Source organism: Musca autumnalis, unplaced genomic scaffold, assembly GCF_047663935.1.
Source record: "Musca autumnalis isolate F117 unplaced genomic scaffold, ASM4766393v1 scaffold_1, whole genome shotgun sequence".
NCBI lineage: Eukaryota > Metazoa > Arthropoda > Insecta > Diptera > Muscidae > Musca > Musca autumnalis.
In genome coordinates, this window is record NW_027411644.1 from 257,402,403 (window position 1) to 257,419,811 (window position 17,409).

The following is a 17,409-nucleotide window of genomic DNA, read 5'->3' on the forward strand; positions in this document are numbered from 1 at the left end:
GTCGTCGGCATAAGCCAGTAACATGTGGCTGTTCGTGTATATCGTTCCATTTCTTTTGACCTTCGCGTCTCGTATGACCTTTTCCAGCAGGATGTTGAATAGATCACACGACAGGCCGTCTCCTTGTCTGAAACCTCTTTTGGTAGTAAACTCTTCGGAGAGGTTCTTTCCAATTTTAACTGAGGATCTCGTCTCAGTTAGTGTCATTCTACAAAGTCGAATGAGCTTTGCAGGAATACCAAAATCAGACATGGCTTGGAACACCTTTGAACGTATAGGGCTGTCGAATGCTGCTTTATAATCGACGAAAAGATGGAAGGTGTCGATCTGCATTTCTTGGGTCTTTTCCAGGATTTGTCTCAAGGTAAATATCTGGTCAATGGTGGATTTGCCAGGTCTAAAGCCGCACTGATAGGGTCCAATAATTTCATTGACCATAGGCTTTAGTCTCTCACACAATATGCCAGATACTATCTTATATGCAATAGGGAGCAGACTTATGCCCCTGTAATTGGAGCACACAGTCTTATCACCCTTCTTGTGGACTGGACATAGGATGCTCACGTTCCAATCGTCGGGTACGCGTTCTTCCTGCCAGATGGTGCTAACTAGCTGATGCATACACCTTATCAGCGTGTCGCCTCCGGTTTTGAACAGCTCGGCTGGTAGGCCATCTGCTCCTGCCGCCTTATTATTCTTCAGCCGGTTTATTGCTGTCCTTACCTCATCTTGGCTGGGCGGTATACATTCAATACCATCATCTGGGATTGGATCTGTGGTATCTTCGCCGTCTTCACTGCTATCGGATACCAACAGTTTGGAAAAATGTTCTTTCCATATCCTGAGCACACTATCTGTATCAGTTACCAAATTACCTTGTTGATCTCTACAGGAGGATATTCCTGTACCAAAGCCATCAGTTTGATGCTTCACCCTTTGGTAGAATTTTCGGACTTCGTTCTGTCTCCTGTACATCTCCATTTGTTCACACTCCCTCTTTTCCATTTCTCTCTTTTTCCTGCGGAAAAGACGTTTCTCCTCTCTCCTTTTCTCCCGATACCTCTCTCGTGCGCTACGCGTTGCTACTGATTGTAAAGTAGCCCTATATGCCGCATTTTTTTCTTCGGTAGCAGCACGGCACTCCTGGTCATACCACGGATTCTTTGGTGGAGGTCTCTGGTATCCAAGTACTGATTTTGCGGCTGTTTGCATGGAGTGGGCAATATTTTGCCATTGTGCTGATATGTTATCGGGACGAGAAGCGCTATCATTAAGCAATTGGGTCAGTTGAGTGGAATATGCTGTGGCTATCTGTTGTGTTTGCAGCTTGGCGATGTCCAACTTTCGTGTTGTGTCTGTCCGTGCTTTATTTGCAACGTTTAGACGGGTACGTACCTTTGCTGCAACGAGGTAATGGTCCGAATCTATGTTTGCTCCTCGGAACGATCGTACATCCAACACGCTCGATGAATGTCTTCCATCTATCACAACGTGATCAATTTGATTTATTGTTCTTTGGTCTGGAGACAGCCAAGTGCCCTTATGAATATCGAGATGCTTAAATCTGGTACTGCTAACTACCATGTTTTTCGCCGCTGCGAAGTCTATCAGCCTCATTCCATTGTCTGATGTTTCACTATGTAGACTGAATTTCCCAACTGTTTGTCCAAAGATATTCTCCTTTCCAATTTTGGCATTAAAATCGCCTAGAACAATTTTAATGTCATGGGCAGGACAACGGTCATATGTTTCTTCTAAGCTCTCGTAGAATATATCTTTGGTCTGTTCGTCCTTGTCTTCGGTTGGGGCATGAGCGCAGATAAAGCTGATGTTGAAGAATTTTGCTTTAAATCGAATTGTAGCAAGTCTTTCATTTACTGGGGTGAAGCTGGAGACCAGATGTTTTAACCTCCGACCAACTACAAAACCGCAGCCAAACTCATGCTTTGTGTCATGGCAGCTATAATACAGTGCGTCACCTTTAGGTGTTGTTGTGACATCTTTCCCAGTCCATCGTATTTCCTGTATGGCAGTAATATCGGCTTTGTACTTTCCAAGTACGTCTGCCAATGCGAAGACTGCACCTTCTCTATAAAGAGTGCGAACATTCCAGGTGCAGATTCGCAGATCATGGTCCTTAAAACGTTTGCAGTCATAGGCAGAGGTATTTAGGTGTCAACAAAGCCGACTGACTGAGTGAATACTTTTGTCCCCTCAATAATATGGATTCCATTTTATATTTTCTTTTTATACCCTCAGCCTTTAGGCTAAAGAGGGAATATACACTTTGACACGACCAGAAATGTGCCTCCTCGAAATAATGGTTTTAGACCCCAAGTATGTTTGGACGAAATTTGTTTGAGACAATTTAGCAATGTCGGTCCCACAGTCCGTCTGTCAGTCTGGCTGGTGCGAACAATAACTCTCGAACGGATCAACCGATTCGAATATTTTGCCCAAACTTAGTTTAAGTTCGAAGATGGGTCATATTAGTCCAACCCTTCGAGTAGCTCCCCCACAAAAGTTCAAAATTTTTCTGTTAAATGGCGTGATCGATAACTCTCGAAGAGAGCAATTGATTTGGTCCAAACTTTTCACATTGTAAATTCCTTCCAGATATAGATCCGGTTCGAATATGGACTTTATCGGTCCAATCCTTCGAGTAACACCCACACAAAATTCGAATAAAGTGAAGTTTTGATTGTTTTTTTCAGCAAGTTGTCCTTGCTGCCTCATTTACGGCGGTACAATTTCGGGGGCAAGTCCACACTCCCTGAGATAAAAACCTAAAAGCTCCAAGAAACTCTGATTGCACCAACTGGCAAATCTACAAAATAATTCTCGCAGGGAGTTTATGATTGGACCAAACTTTGCACATCGTATTATTTCATCCAGTCATGTAACAGATTGCATTATCAGGGCAATCACGGAAAATAATTTTAGAAAGTGCAATTTTTTTAAAATCAATTTTGTGAAACGTTGGAAGCTACTAGAATCATTTATGGAATATTCAAAAAATATTCCCTTTTTGGACATAAATATGGAAATAAAAAATTGTGAGAGAGAACGAATTCCGAACGGAATTTTTATTCATGGTTGCCCTGTATGTAGTATATTGGTCTCGTCCTTCGGGTACCTTCCACACAAAATGTGGTAAAAGTGCAGTTTGATGACTCGTCTCGGTACAATTTTTTCCAGAGCATGTCCATAGATAATGGCCCAAAAAACCTGCCGGCGCATACTATAATGGCTAGTGTCAAACTTTGTCAAAAATTTCTTCCAAATTTAGTTCAACGTAATTTAATATTTCGCGTTCTCTATAAATCAGAAGGTTGATTATTGAAAATAGTTGCACTATAGGTCAATGATTTGGTATAGCCCCAGATTACGGTACCTACAGATTCCACCTATTTTGACTCGTGCTACAAAATCAACATATTTTATATACGGCGCACAGTGGTTCAGGAATCGATTTTCCTAGCCAAAACCCCAAGTTTTTGTCGTCACCGATTGTTAATTTCTATATAGGATTCGATAGAAAATTAAGGAAACCAAAAAATTAGGTCAGAATATTGGAAGGTGTGGGCTTGGCGTGTTCCTAAAAACGTAATTTCTGTAGTAAAAAATACCAATATCTCGGAAATTATAACAGATATTGTGTTCGTTGTTTTTCTTGTTAGGTAGGTAGGATTATTGACTTTAAGAACCGTTTAAATAAATTACCGTATCGTTTACACGATATGAGTTATTTTATTTTTCCACAGGTACTAAATTTTAGTGAAATTCAAATTTTAGTGGACTAGAACTTTTAGGAAACATCTTTGTACACGCCTCGTTCCGTCCGTTCAACACTTTTTTATTTTTTTTTTAATTACATTGTGTATTTTTTTACCCTCAGCATTTATGCTAACGAGGGTATATAAACTTTCATACGGGCAAAATGTGCCTCAATGAAATAATGGTTTTAGATCCCAAGTATGTTTGGACGAAATGTGTTTCAGACAATTTGGAGTTGATTTAGCCATGTCCGTCCGTCCGACTGTCTGTCTGGCTGGAGCGCACGATAACTCTCGAACGGATTAACCGATTCGGTCCATAATTTGGCTTTTGTAATATTTTGTGCAAGATGGGTTATATCGGTCCACACCTTCCCGTACCTCCCCGACAAAAGTTCGGAAATGTCCGGAAAAATTGTGCGCACGATAACTATTGAAGGAAGTAACCGATTTTGTCCATACTTTGCACATCGTGAAATGTGTACCAGACTTAGACAAGGCTCCAATATGGACTCAATCGGTCCATTCCGGTACCTCCCACACAAAATTTCGGAAAAGTTCAGTTTACTACCTGCTCTCGAATCGGTTTGATTTTTGTTGCAACAACTTGTATTCACTGCCCCCCATATGACGGTACAAGTTTCATCAGGGGCAAGTCCATACTTCCTGAGAAAAAAGCCTTAAAGGTACTAAAACCCCCTATGACACCATGGGCAGTGGTTGGAGCGGAACGAACGGATCGAACGGATCTGCCGATTCGGTATAAAAATTTGGCCTTCGTAATATTTTGTTCAAGCTTAGTTTAAATTCGAAGATAAGCCATATCGGTCCACTCCTTCAGGTAACTCCCCCACAAAAGTTCAAAAATGTTGGGAAAAATTTTGCGCACGATACTCCTGATGGGAGTGACCGATTTGGTCCATACTTTACACATCCTAATATATCTACCAGATATAGATCAGGTTCGAATACGGACTATATTTGCCCACTCCTTCGGGTACCTCCCACACAAAATTTTGGAAAAATTCACTTAAAGACCTGCTCTCGAATCACTTTGATTTTTGTTGAAGCAACTTGCAATCGCTGCCTCAATTACAACAGTAAAAGTTTTTTCAGGGGTAAGTCCATACTTCTTGAGAAAACAGACCGAAAGTTGTAAAAACCCCTATAGCACCATATGTGGTGGCTGGAGCGCTCGAACCGAATACTGCGTTCGTCCACACTTGGATTTGGATAAATTCACTTTAAGGCCTGCTCTCGAATCACTTTGATTTTTGTTGAAGCAACTTGCATTCGCTGCCTCAATTACGACAGTAACAGTTTTTTCACGGGCAAGCCCATACTTCTTGAGAAAACAGCCCGAAAGTTGTAAAAACTCCTATGGCGCCATATGTAGTGGCTGGAGCGCTCGAACCGAATACTGCGTTCGTCCACAATTGGATATTGTAATATTTCTTCGAATATTAGATGAAATTCGAAGATGGTCCTTATAGGTCCACTCCTTGCGGTACCTCCCCCGCAAAAGTTCGAAAATATTCGCTAAAATGGTACTCGCGATTTCTCATCGACGTAGCAACCGATTTGGTCCAAACTTTGGATCTCTAAATATTGTCGAAACTTAGTTCAAAATTTTTGTGTGGTTAAGGGTCTGTTCGAGGATGCTTTGGACATTTTTATCGAAGGTTTTCCTAGTGGCCCTGTTTTCAGCGATATTATGTTTTCGTAGTCTAGTGTGATAAAAAGCGCTATCTATCGATATCCCCGCAAATTTTTGAGCTTTAATCCTATCCATACTTTTGTCGGTTCATATGTACGTCCAAAATTTTGAAAACCCCCCCATAATAACTTTTTTTTTATACCCTCCACCATAGTATGGAGGGTATATTAAGTTTGTTTTTCCGTTTGTAACGCATTGAAATACTCATTTGCGACCCTATAAAGTATATATATTCTTGATCAGGGTAAAATTCTAAGTCGATCTGAGCACGTCCGTCCGTCTGTGGTAATCACTCTAGCATCCACAAAAATGGAGATAGGACGCTGAAATTTTGGGAAAATGCGTCTTTTGTTTGCAGGCAGGTCAAGTTCGATGATGGGCTATATCGGTCCACGTTTTGGTATAGCCCCCATATAACGGTACCCCCCGATTTACGGTATTTTGACGTTTTTAGCTACATTTTCAGACCAATTTGGCTATAATTTGACATTTAGGGTTCTTAAGTATCAATAAACTTATATAACAAAAGTTGTGGACATAGGTCCACGTTTTGGTATAGCCCCCATATAACGGTACCCCCCGATTTGCGGTATTTTGACGTTTTTAGCTGCATTTTTAGACCGATTTAGCTATAATTTGACATTTAGGGTTCTTAAGTATCAATAAACTTATATAACAAAAGTTGTGGACATAGGTCCACGTTTTGGTATAGCCCCCATATAACGGTACCCCCCGATTTACGGTATTTTGACGTTTTTAGCTACATTTTCAGACCGATGTAGCTATAATTTGACATTTAGGATTCTTAAGTGTTAATAAACTTATATACTAGAAGTTATGGACATAGGTCCACGTTTTGGTTTAGCCCCCATATTACGGTACCCCCCGATTTGCGGTATTTTGACGTTTTTAGCTACATTTTCAGACCGATGTAGCTATAATTTGACATTTAGGGTTCTTAAAAGTCAATAAACTTTTATAACAAAACGGTACCCGCCCCATTTACGGTATTTTGACATTTTTAGCTACATTTTCAGACCGATTTAGTTATAATTTGACATTTAGGGTTCTTAAGTATCAATAAACTTATATAACAAAAGTTGTGGACATAGGTCCACGTTTTGGTATAGCCCCCACATAACGGTACCCCCCGATTTACGGTATTTTGACGTTTTTAGCTACATTTTCAGACCGATGAAGCTATAATTTGACATTTGAAGTTCTTAAATGTCAATGAACTTATGTGACAAAACTTGTGGACATAGGTCCACGTTTTGTTATAGCCCCCATATAACTGTACCCCCCGATTTACGGTATTTTGACGTTTTTAGCAACATTTTCAGACCGATATAGCTATAATTTGACATTTAGGGTTCTTAAGTGTAACTAAACTTATATAACAAAAGTTGTGGACCTAGGTCCACGTTTTGGTATAGCCCCCATATAACGGTACCCCCGATTTACGTCATTTTGACGTTTTTATCTACATTTTCAGACCGATTTAGCTATCAATTGACATTTAGAGTTCTTAAATGTCAATAAACTTATATAACTAGTGGACATAGGTCCATGTTTTGGAATAGCCCCCATATAACGTTACCGCCCGATTTCAGGTATTTTGAGAATTTTACCAACAAGTTTCAACCGAATTATCTGTACTTTGAACATTCGACATTTGAAATTCTTAGTGGTCACCACACCTCTCCACCAAAAATTGTCAAGAAAGTCCCCATATTACGGTACCTCCCGATTTTCAGTAATTTGATGATTTTAGCTACAATATTAAACCGAACAAGCAGTCATTTGACATTTGAAGTTCTTAGTGGTCACAACACCTCTCCATCAAAAATTGTCAACATAGGTCCATGTTCGGATATAGCTCCCATGTAACGGTACCTCCCAATTTTCAGTAATTGGCAATTTTAGCTAAAATTTTTAACCGAACTAACTGTAATTTGACATTTGAAGGTTGTAGTGGTCACCACACATCTGCATCAACAATTTTCAACATAGCCCCAATATAACGATACTTCCTAATTTTCGGTACTTTGAGGATTTTACTTAAAATGTTTAACCGAACGTAGGTCCATGTTTTGGTATAGCCCCAAAACAAACCTCCCAATTTTCCGTACCTTAGCCTTATTTTTTGGACGAACTTTCTGTAATTTGAAATTTAAAAGCCAACAAAAACTGTTCATTTAAGTTCATATTATCGTATAGCCCACATACCCCCGAACTAGCTGTTAATGACATTTGAAGTTCCCCAAGTTTGACCCGATTTTCGGTATTTTGAGGATTCTAGCTACAATTTTTAACCGAATTAGGAGTTATTTGACATTAAAGGCTCCCATCAAAACAGTCAACATAGGTCCTATATAACGGTACCTCCCAATTTCTAGCCCACCAAAAATTGTCAACATACATAGTTAGATATAGGCACCATAAAAAAGGGCCTACCGAATGAAACATTTTATGTACATTATCTGACATTTTAACGTACCCACTTAAAGTTGGGGACAGGAATGAAAACTAATTATTCCATTTTAGTTCAGAATATTTTATGGTGGAGGGTATGAAAAGTTCGGCCCGGCCGAACTTAATGCTTTTTTACTTGTTTTTTTTTTGAAAAAGTATTTCAGTCCGCACAGGCTGAGGGTAAACCTACATTTTGTTTTTTCAAAAAAAAAAAATATTTTTTGTATTTTTATGGTTTGTTTACTAGTGCTTGACCTTTTGTAAATTGTTAAAACATATCAAAAACTCAAAAACTAAATTTTTTAACTTTGACCTTGAATTCCTCTCCAAGTACTAGACCGAATTTGAATGTTTTTAAAGCTGATTATGTTATCTGTCGCACAAACAATAATATGAAAATATCTCTATCCGTTCAAACGTTACAGAGTTTTGACCAGGAAAAACGATTATGAACCACTGTGCGGTGTAATCATTTTGTTTGCTCCTTTTTTGGGCAGAGGGCATATCTCCGACAACACAGCTGGCTGATACCTTCTTACTTGTTTCGCTTATATTTTCGATTTTTATAATAGGAATATCAGCTTTTTTCCGAAGAATGTATGATGCCATCAGCTTTTGATTACAACAAATATTTACCACATGAAAGGTTTTTCAAATTGTTAAGAACTCATACATACATTAACTTTTATTTCATTTTTATTACCCAAATTATTTAAGCAATTATCAAAAAAATTAATTTCACACATTATAATTAAAATAAATCTTATAATTTTTATTTCGTATAATTTGATATTTTTAAAAGATTTATCACTAATCCCCTACATACTAATTTTAATTCATGTATTTACTTTGGAAATAATTAAATATTTTCAATTTATTGCTGTATCAGTTAAAAAGAGACATTGGCAAGAAATGGCAGGACAACCTGATTTTTACACAAACATGCACTATGCACCAATACACAGACATATCAAAGATGGGGATCTTTGGATACCAACTTCAATGATCTGAGGCAACACACAGGTTTTAAAATAGCAACAACAACAATGGCAAACCCTGTCACTTGGTTTTTTGTTTTTGTTATCCATTTGTGGGGTTTGTGGTTTTATTTCTTTAGAATTCTGTTCTTTCTTTTGTTTTCAATGCAAAAAGAACAATATTTGTTTTAAATACTCCACATTATTATTAATTACTAATAAATATAAACATAATTCAATTAATTTTATCATTTGCACAAAAACAGCACGTAAAATATTTAATCAATTTGTTTATCAGTAGGCAGGCATTTCAAGTAATTTGCAATGAAACTCCGTTATCTTCTTCACTGGGCACACAGACTGTCGTCGTTGTTGATTTTGATTATCTTTGTTGAAAGGTTTGTTTTTATCTTTGTTTTCTTTCTAAACATTATTTGCACTGTTTACATTAATTACAATAAATTAAAAACACATACACACACAGACTATAATAGCCTTTTAATATTTTTCCATCTTGTTAAAATTTTGTCATCTTAAAAATTTTAATTTTCTTCATTAAATATTTAATCACACACACAAAATACATACGTTTTTTTTTGTTTTGTTTTTAATTAAACCACATAAATTTCCCAGCAATTATCCACGCACGAAATGCCTTTCAATTGAGCGTGATACAAATCTGATCGATTTTTGTATCGCTTATTGAATGATATTTTGCAAAAATTTATTTATCAAAACTCATCGGATATCTTTTCCATCACTCACTTGTTTTTGTTATTATTCACTCTCAACGCTCTATGACTATTTGTTGTTGTTGTATCTCACAGATACAAAAATCTACGCGCACTCCGTATTTTTTATATTTTATTTCCGACCGAACGAACTAAACTAAATTCAAACGCAACAAACCAAACAACTACAGCCTGTGGTAGACAAGAATTGAAGACACGAACATGTCGTAGCCGCAACTCAAACGTGTGTGTGTCAAACATTGTGGGTATTCAAACACATCAGATTGGTTTTGTTCGATGGAAGACTATTAATACTGAAGTTGGGTCGGCATTCTCGCTACGTTAAAGTTTCTTAAAGTTTTACCAGTTTTGCCATTTTTATACCCTCAGCATTTATGCTAACGAAGGTATATACACTTTCATACGGGCAAAATGTGCCTCATCGAAATAATGGTTTTAGACCCCAAGTATGTTTGGACGAAATCCGTTACAGACATGTCCGATTTAGCCATGTCCGTCCGTCCGTCTGGCTGGAGCGCACGATAACTCTCGAACGGATCAACCGATTCGGTCCAAAATTTGGCTTTCGTAATATTTTGTCCAAACTTAGTTCAAGTTCGAAAATGGATTATATCGGTCCACTCCTTCCGGTACCTCCCCCACAAAAGTTCGAAAATGTTCTGAAAATTTGTGCGCGCGATAACTCTTGAAGGAAGTAACCGATTTGACCATACTTTGCACATCATGAAATTTCTACCAGGCTTAGATGAGGTTCCAATATGAACTCAATCGGTAAACACTTTCGGGTACCTCCCACACAAAATTTCGGAAAAGTTCAGTTTAGGACCTGCTCTCGAATCGCCTTGATTTTTGTTGTAACAACTTGTATTCACTGTCCCCCATACGAAGGTACAAGTTTCATCAGGGTCAAGTCCATACTTCCTGAGAAAATAGACTGAAAGTTGAAAAAACCCCTATGAGACCATGTGTAGTGGTTGGAGCGCAAGATAATTCGCTAACGGATCTGCGATTCGGTCCGAAATGTGGCCTTCGTAAAATTTTGTGCAAACTTAAACTAAGTTCGAAGATAAGCCATATCGGTCCACTCCTTCAGGTACCTCCCCCACAAAAGTTCAAAAATGTTCGGAAAAATTGTGCGCACGATAACTCGTTATGGGAGTGACCGATTTGGTCCATATATATCTACCAGATATATATCTACCAGATATAATTCGCTAACGGATATGCCGATTCCGTCCAAAATTTGGCCTTCGTAATATTGTGTCTAAACTTAGTTTAAGTTCGAAGATAAGCCATATCGGTAAACTCCTTCAGGTACCTCCCCCACAAAGTTCAAAAATGTTCGGAAAAATTGTGCGCACGATAACTCTTGAAGGGAATGGCCGATTTGATCCATACTTTACACATCCTAATATATGTACCAGATATAGACAAGGTTCGAATATGGACTATATTTGTCCACTCCATCCGGTACCTCTCACACAAAATTCATATAAGTTCACTTGAAGACCTGCTATCGAATAACTTTAATTTTTGTTGATTCAACTTGTATTCGCTGCCTCAATTACGATGATAAAAGTTTTTTCAGGGGCAAGTCCATACTTCTTGAGAAAACAGCCCGAAGTGTGTAAAAAAAACCCTATGGCACCCCCATGGTCTATGTCGGTCCCTTCCTTTAAGTACCTCCTCCGCAAACCTTTTGAATTTTAATCCTAATCAACATTTTTGTCGGTTCTTAAGCCCACAAATTTTGAAACACCCTAAATACATAAGTTTTTTGTTTTTTTTTTTTTTTTTTTTTTGGGAAAAAGTGTTTCAATTTACACAGACTGAGGATATATCTCTGTCGGCAAAGCCGATTGATACTTTTTTACTTGTTAATTTGGAAAGCCTTCGAATTTTATATAATATTCGAAGAAATATTACAATACTCAAAGTGGGGACGAACCCAGTATTCGGTTCTCGATCTCCACGACTCGCCTAGAATAATTTTAATGTCATGGGCAGGGCAACGGTCATAAGTTTCTTCTAAGCGCTCGTAAAATATATCTTTGGTCTGTTCGTCTTTGTCTTCAGTGGGAGCATGAGCGCAAATAAAGCTGATGTTGAAGAATTTAGCTTTTATTCGAATTGCAGCAAGTCTTTCATTCACTGGGGTGAAGCTGGATACCAGATGTTTTAGTCTCCGACTAACTACAAATCCGCAACCAAATTCATGCTTTACGTCATGGCAGCTATAATACAGTACGTCACCTTTAGGTGTTGTTGTGACGCCTTTCCCAATCCATCGTATTTCCTGTATGGCAGTAATATCGGCCTTGTACTTTTCAAGTACGTCTGCCAATGCGAAGACTGCACCTTCTCTATAGAGAGTGCGAACATTCCAGTAGTGCAATTATCTAACTCTTTTTTTGAGTTACCGACAAAAATCTTTAACATTAAAACGCAAAATTATGTATGAAAAGTTCAAATAAGAGTTGACAACACTGTTGCTATCGGTAGAACTTTACGACTACTTTTTATTGGTCGCTAACTTACCGAATAATATCGTTAATTACCGAAATTATAAGCATTTTAATTTTACCGACATTTGTCGGTAACTCAAAAAATGAGTTAGAGAATCGCACTACAGGTGCAAGTTATTATATTAACTTGTAGTAAATACAATGTTAATAAGACATTGCATTGGCTACAATGGCCATGGTCAATATATTTTTTAAAAATGGAAAATACGGGTAATAGTATGTAAATTAAGATTATTATTAAAAATGTAAATGTAATATTAGATGTGGTCAATAATTTGTTGTGTCGGTAAGTGATGTTTTTTGATGTAGTCTGTGGTATCGTCCACGTGTTCTTTGGAGTAGAACTTTCGGTATCGGGGTGTATTCTCATAAAAATATTTTTGATAAGAAATTTTGCGTATACTTGCGAATAAAAAAATTATCAATTTCCAGATTTCGTAAAACTTAAACATTTGGATATTTTTAATTTTTGGTTGGAAAATCAGTGAAAACCTAAACACGTTATAGATTGGATTTTTGCGAAATTTAATCGAGGTGTCAAAGACAACTTCGTGACGAGAGTTTATAACATTTGTGCACGCCTTAACCAACAATGGATAATAAATTGGAGGTTAAAAAATCGTGTATTACAATTTGAAAGCTTATGGTTATGGTTTACGCTAGAACAAGGTAATGAAACAAAGAATGTGGATTATAGTGAAGGAAGAAAACTTGCTTCGGAACTCTCCTATGAACACGGCAACAATATCAAGCTATTGATTCATGCCGCCTCTGTTTCGGCCAATTTGTTCAAAGAAAAATATTAAAACTATGTTCTCAAGGAAGTTCGGTATCAACCAACTAAAATGAGAAAACAATTAACTTCAACAGAGAAAATCTATGAACGATATATCCAAATCTGAACCGATTTCAATATGATGTCTCAATAATGTTTTCTAGACCAAATTCCGTAAGACACTTTAAATTTCATCACAATTGGACATATATAGCGTGATTGCTGCACGAAATACCTAAAATCGAGTGAAAATATATATGGGAGCTATATCCAAATCTGAACCGATTTCGATATTATTTGGCATACTTTTTTCTAGACCTAATTTCGTCACACATTTTAAATTTCATCGAAATGGGACAGAATTTGCGTGTTTGTTGCACCAAATATCTAAAATCGGATGAAAATATATATGGGAGCTATATCCAAATCTGAACCGATTTCAATATAATTTGGCAAACATATTTCTAGACCACATCCTGTCACACGTTTCAAATTTCTTCGAAATTGGGCAGAAATTGCGTGTTTGTTGCACCAAATACCTCAAATCGGACGAAAATATATATGGGAGCTACATTACAATCTGAACCGATTTCAAAATAACTTGGCAAACTTATTTCCAGTCCGAATTCCGCCACATACTCCAAATATCATCATAATTGGACAGAATTTTCGTGTTTGGTCCATCAATTACTCGAAATCGGGCGAACATATATATGAGAGCTATGTCTATATATGAACCAATATCAACCAAATTTGGCAGATTAATTTCTAGGCCGATTATAAATATGTGCACGAAATTCTGAAGGTCTAGCTTGCCCCTGTGATTTTTTGCCTCAAAAACCTGTCATCGGCCCCATCGTGCATTGTACCCCAACCATGGCTGACTTTAAACGTTATATCTGAACTACATTAGCTGTAGTATTCTTGTAAAGTATACATTTTCCTGTGGACTTACGAGCTTTTCGTTCTCAAATTTGTACGTTTTGTGAACTTACGACCTTTTGCGACAAGGACAAAACATATAGAAAAACGCGACATACTACCATTTTCTTTGTATCATACGACGTGTTTTGACTTGTACTATCATTCTGTAACAAAAAGGGTTAAAATACCTATACATAAGATAATATTAGATACGATAGTATTTGGGATTTCAAAAATGTTTCATTTATTTAATGAAAGTTTTTCATTATTTTTGGAGCAAACCAAAAACATTGAATATATACATATTTTTTTCGCCATTTTTTTTTTTTTGCCCATTCTATTTAGCTTGAATTCAAAACTTACATATTTTTATTAACTTTACATAAGTTAAAAGTGTCATTACATCAATGAAATCCGTTTCGTTTATACAATGAAACCAAAAAATATTAAATTTTAAATAAGGTAAAGTTTCATAGCATGAAAGAAACATTTCGTTATATTAAGGGAACGTTTCATAGCATCAATGAAAAATAATCATTGAAACACGTTCATTGATACAACGAAGCATTTTTCTTTCAGTGCACTTGAGATGAAAGAGGCACAAAGATAAATCCTAGGCTTTGCCATGTTAGAACAAGCAGAACAAGCTTCATTTTTCAAAAGACAAAAAAGTGAATTTTTAAAATTTTGATGTAAAATAAAAAACTACAAACCGAAGTTGGGAACATTTTTAAGGTAACTCACGAGACGAAAAATGGAGTGCTGTTGGAGTACATGTCGAAATGTCGCCTGGTGATGCGAAGACAATATGAGACGCTCATATGTTCAAAAAAATCAAAGTGAGTATAAAAATCTTGACGGAACTTTTTTACAAAAAGGGTTTTAATACGCGATATTTTCGAAAAATTTTTTTGCAAATTTTCGAGCGCAGATTGCTGTGATAATATAAAGATTACACGCTCGACTTATATATTAACAAGTAAAAAGTATCAGTCGGCTTTGCCGACAGAGATATGCCCTCAGCCTGTGTGGATTGAAATACTGTTTCCCATCGGTTGCCACGTCTATGAGAAATCGCGCATAGCATTTTAGCGAATATTTTCGAACTTCTGTGGGAGAGATACGGGAAGGAGTGGACCTATATGAAACACCTTCGAACTTCATCTAATATTCGAAGAAATAATATAATATCCAAAGTGTGGTCGAACGCAGTATTCGGTTCGTGCTCTCCAGCCACTACATATGGTGCCATAGGGGTTCTTTACAACTTTCGGGCTGGTTTTTCAAGAACAATGGACTTGCCCCTGAAAAAACTTTTACTGTCGTAATTGAGGCAGCGAATGCAAGTGGCTTCAACAAAAATCAAAGTGATTCGAGAGCAGGTCTTAAACTGAATTTATCCAAAATTTTGTGTGGGAGGTACCCGAAGGAGTGGACAAATATAGTCCATATTCGAACCTGATCTATATTTGGTATATATATTAGGATGTGTTAAGTATGGACCAAATCGGTCACTCCCATCATGACTTATCGTGCGCACAATTTTTCCGAACATTTTTAAGCTTTTGTGGGAGAGGTACCTGAAGGAGTGGACCAATATTGCTTATCTTCGAACTTAAACTAAGTTTCCACAAAATATTACGAAGGCCACGTTTTGGACCGAATCGGCAGATCCGTTCGAAATTTATCTTGCGCTCCAACCACTACACACGGTGTTATAGGGGTTTTTGTAGTTTTCAGGCTATTTTCTCAGGAAGTATGGACTTGCCCCTGATTCAACTTATAGCATCGTATGGGGGGCAGTGAATACAAGTTGCTACAACAAAAATCAAAGCAATTCGAGTGCAGTTCCTAAACTGAACTTTTCCGAAATTTTATGTGTTAGGTACCCGAAGGAGTGGACCGATTGAGTCCATATTCGAACCTCATCTAAGTCTGGTAGAAATTTCACGATGTGCAAGGTATGGACCCAATCGGTTACTTCCTTTAAGTGTTATCGTGCGCACAAAATTTCCGAACATTCCGAACTTTTGTGGGGAAGGTACCAGAAGGAGTGGACTGATATAACCTATCTTCGAACTTAAACTAAGTTTGGACAAAATATTACGAAAGCCAAGTTTTGGACCAAATTGGTTCATCCGTTCGAGAGTTATCGTGCGCACCAGCCAGACAGACGGACGGACATGGCTAAATCAACTCCAAATTGTCTGAAAGACATTTCGTCCAAACATACTTGGGGTTTAAAACCATTATTTCGACCATTATTTGCCCGTATGAAAGTGTATATACCCTCGTTAGCATAAATACTGAGGGTATAAACAATTTCTGGTACTAGAAAGCCATCCACATTTAAAAAAACTTTGTTCGTCGTAATATTTCGTGCCGGAACAGTCTTTATGCGTTAATACATTACCAGTTGGGGTAGGATACATTGCTGGAAAATAATGAATGTATGTTGTTCAAACCTTACAAACCTTACACTCGTTCTTCAGTTTCTTGCTACTCCAAATTTTGTTTGAAGAGAATCAAGTTTTGGTCGCACATCAAACACAACACAACATGTTGAAGTGGGATGTTGATGTGTTTATTATTTCCCCGTTGGAATATGTTGCACAACAACTTGTTGCATGCTGTAAAAGTTTCAGTGTTATCCATAAACAGGTAAGGATGCAAAAAATCTACAATTCCTTATTTTCCTTAAAACTGTATTTAAAGCCGGGTCAGGCAATGTGCGCTTGCTGAGAGCAAGTGAGCATACATTTCAATGCATTTTACATTGAAGTTTTCGCTCACTTGCTCTCAGCAAGCGCACATTGCCTGACCTGGATTTAAAGATGTTAAAATGTTGGTAGGATTTGCGCTTAATATTGTTGGGCATAATATTATTTTAATGTTTAGAATGTCTAAATTTATATTAATTAATTTCCTTTGTGGTGATTGTAATTTTTTTGTTAACAAAGGGTGCTGAGCCCACATTGTCTCTTCTTAAAATTGACAAATGCAGCAATGAAAATTGACTAAATTAAATCTGTACAAACACCAGGGAACATTTTGGATATTATTATAAACAAGTAAAAAAGTATGAGTCGGTTTTGCCGGCAGAGATATACTCTCAGCCTGTGTGGATTGAAACATATTTTCCCAAAAACAACTTATCTATTTAGGGGATTTTCAGAATTTTGGGCGTATGAACTTGCCGACAATGATATGTATTAGGACAAAATCTCAAAAGCTTTGTGGAAGAGGTACCTTAAGGAATGGACCGACATAGTCCATTGGAAGTGTGTCTTATTTTGGGAGTCATTGCTCTCGATAGGACCATTATATCAGAAAACATGGACTTGCCCACGCAAACGTAATATCGCTGTAATCAGGGCCACTAGGACCCAGCAAAAATACTGATTACAAAACCCCCTACTAACCCATTATTTTTACAAGGGCTGTCGCTCGAAATAAGATGTTATTTTTTGGCTACTTAAATAAGTACT

The 17,409-nt window shown here is 37.3% G+C and overlaps 1 protein-coding gene across 6 annotated transcripts in view; it reads right to left on the minus strand.

Annotated features, from left to right (window-relative positions):
- The window catches only part of FER (tyrosine-protein kinase Fer), a 287,316-nt gene extending 277,451 nt beyond the window's left edge, over positions 1-9,865 (minus strand). For 3 of the 6 annotated variants that reach the window (XM_073960882.1, XM_073960880.1, XM_073960878.1), the window contains exon 1: positions 9,711-9,865. The gene's annotated coding sequence lies outside the window, so the exon portion shown is untranslated. Of the gene's footprint in view, positions 1-9,533 lie in introns of all 6 variants that reach the window. The other 3 variants (XM_073960883.1, XM_073960881.1, XM_073960879.1) reach the window with 1 other exon arrangement.
- Positions 9,866-17,409: the final 7,544 nt, after the last annotated feature.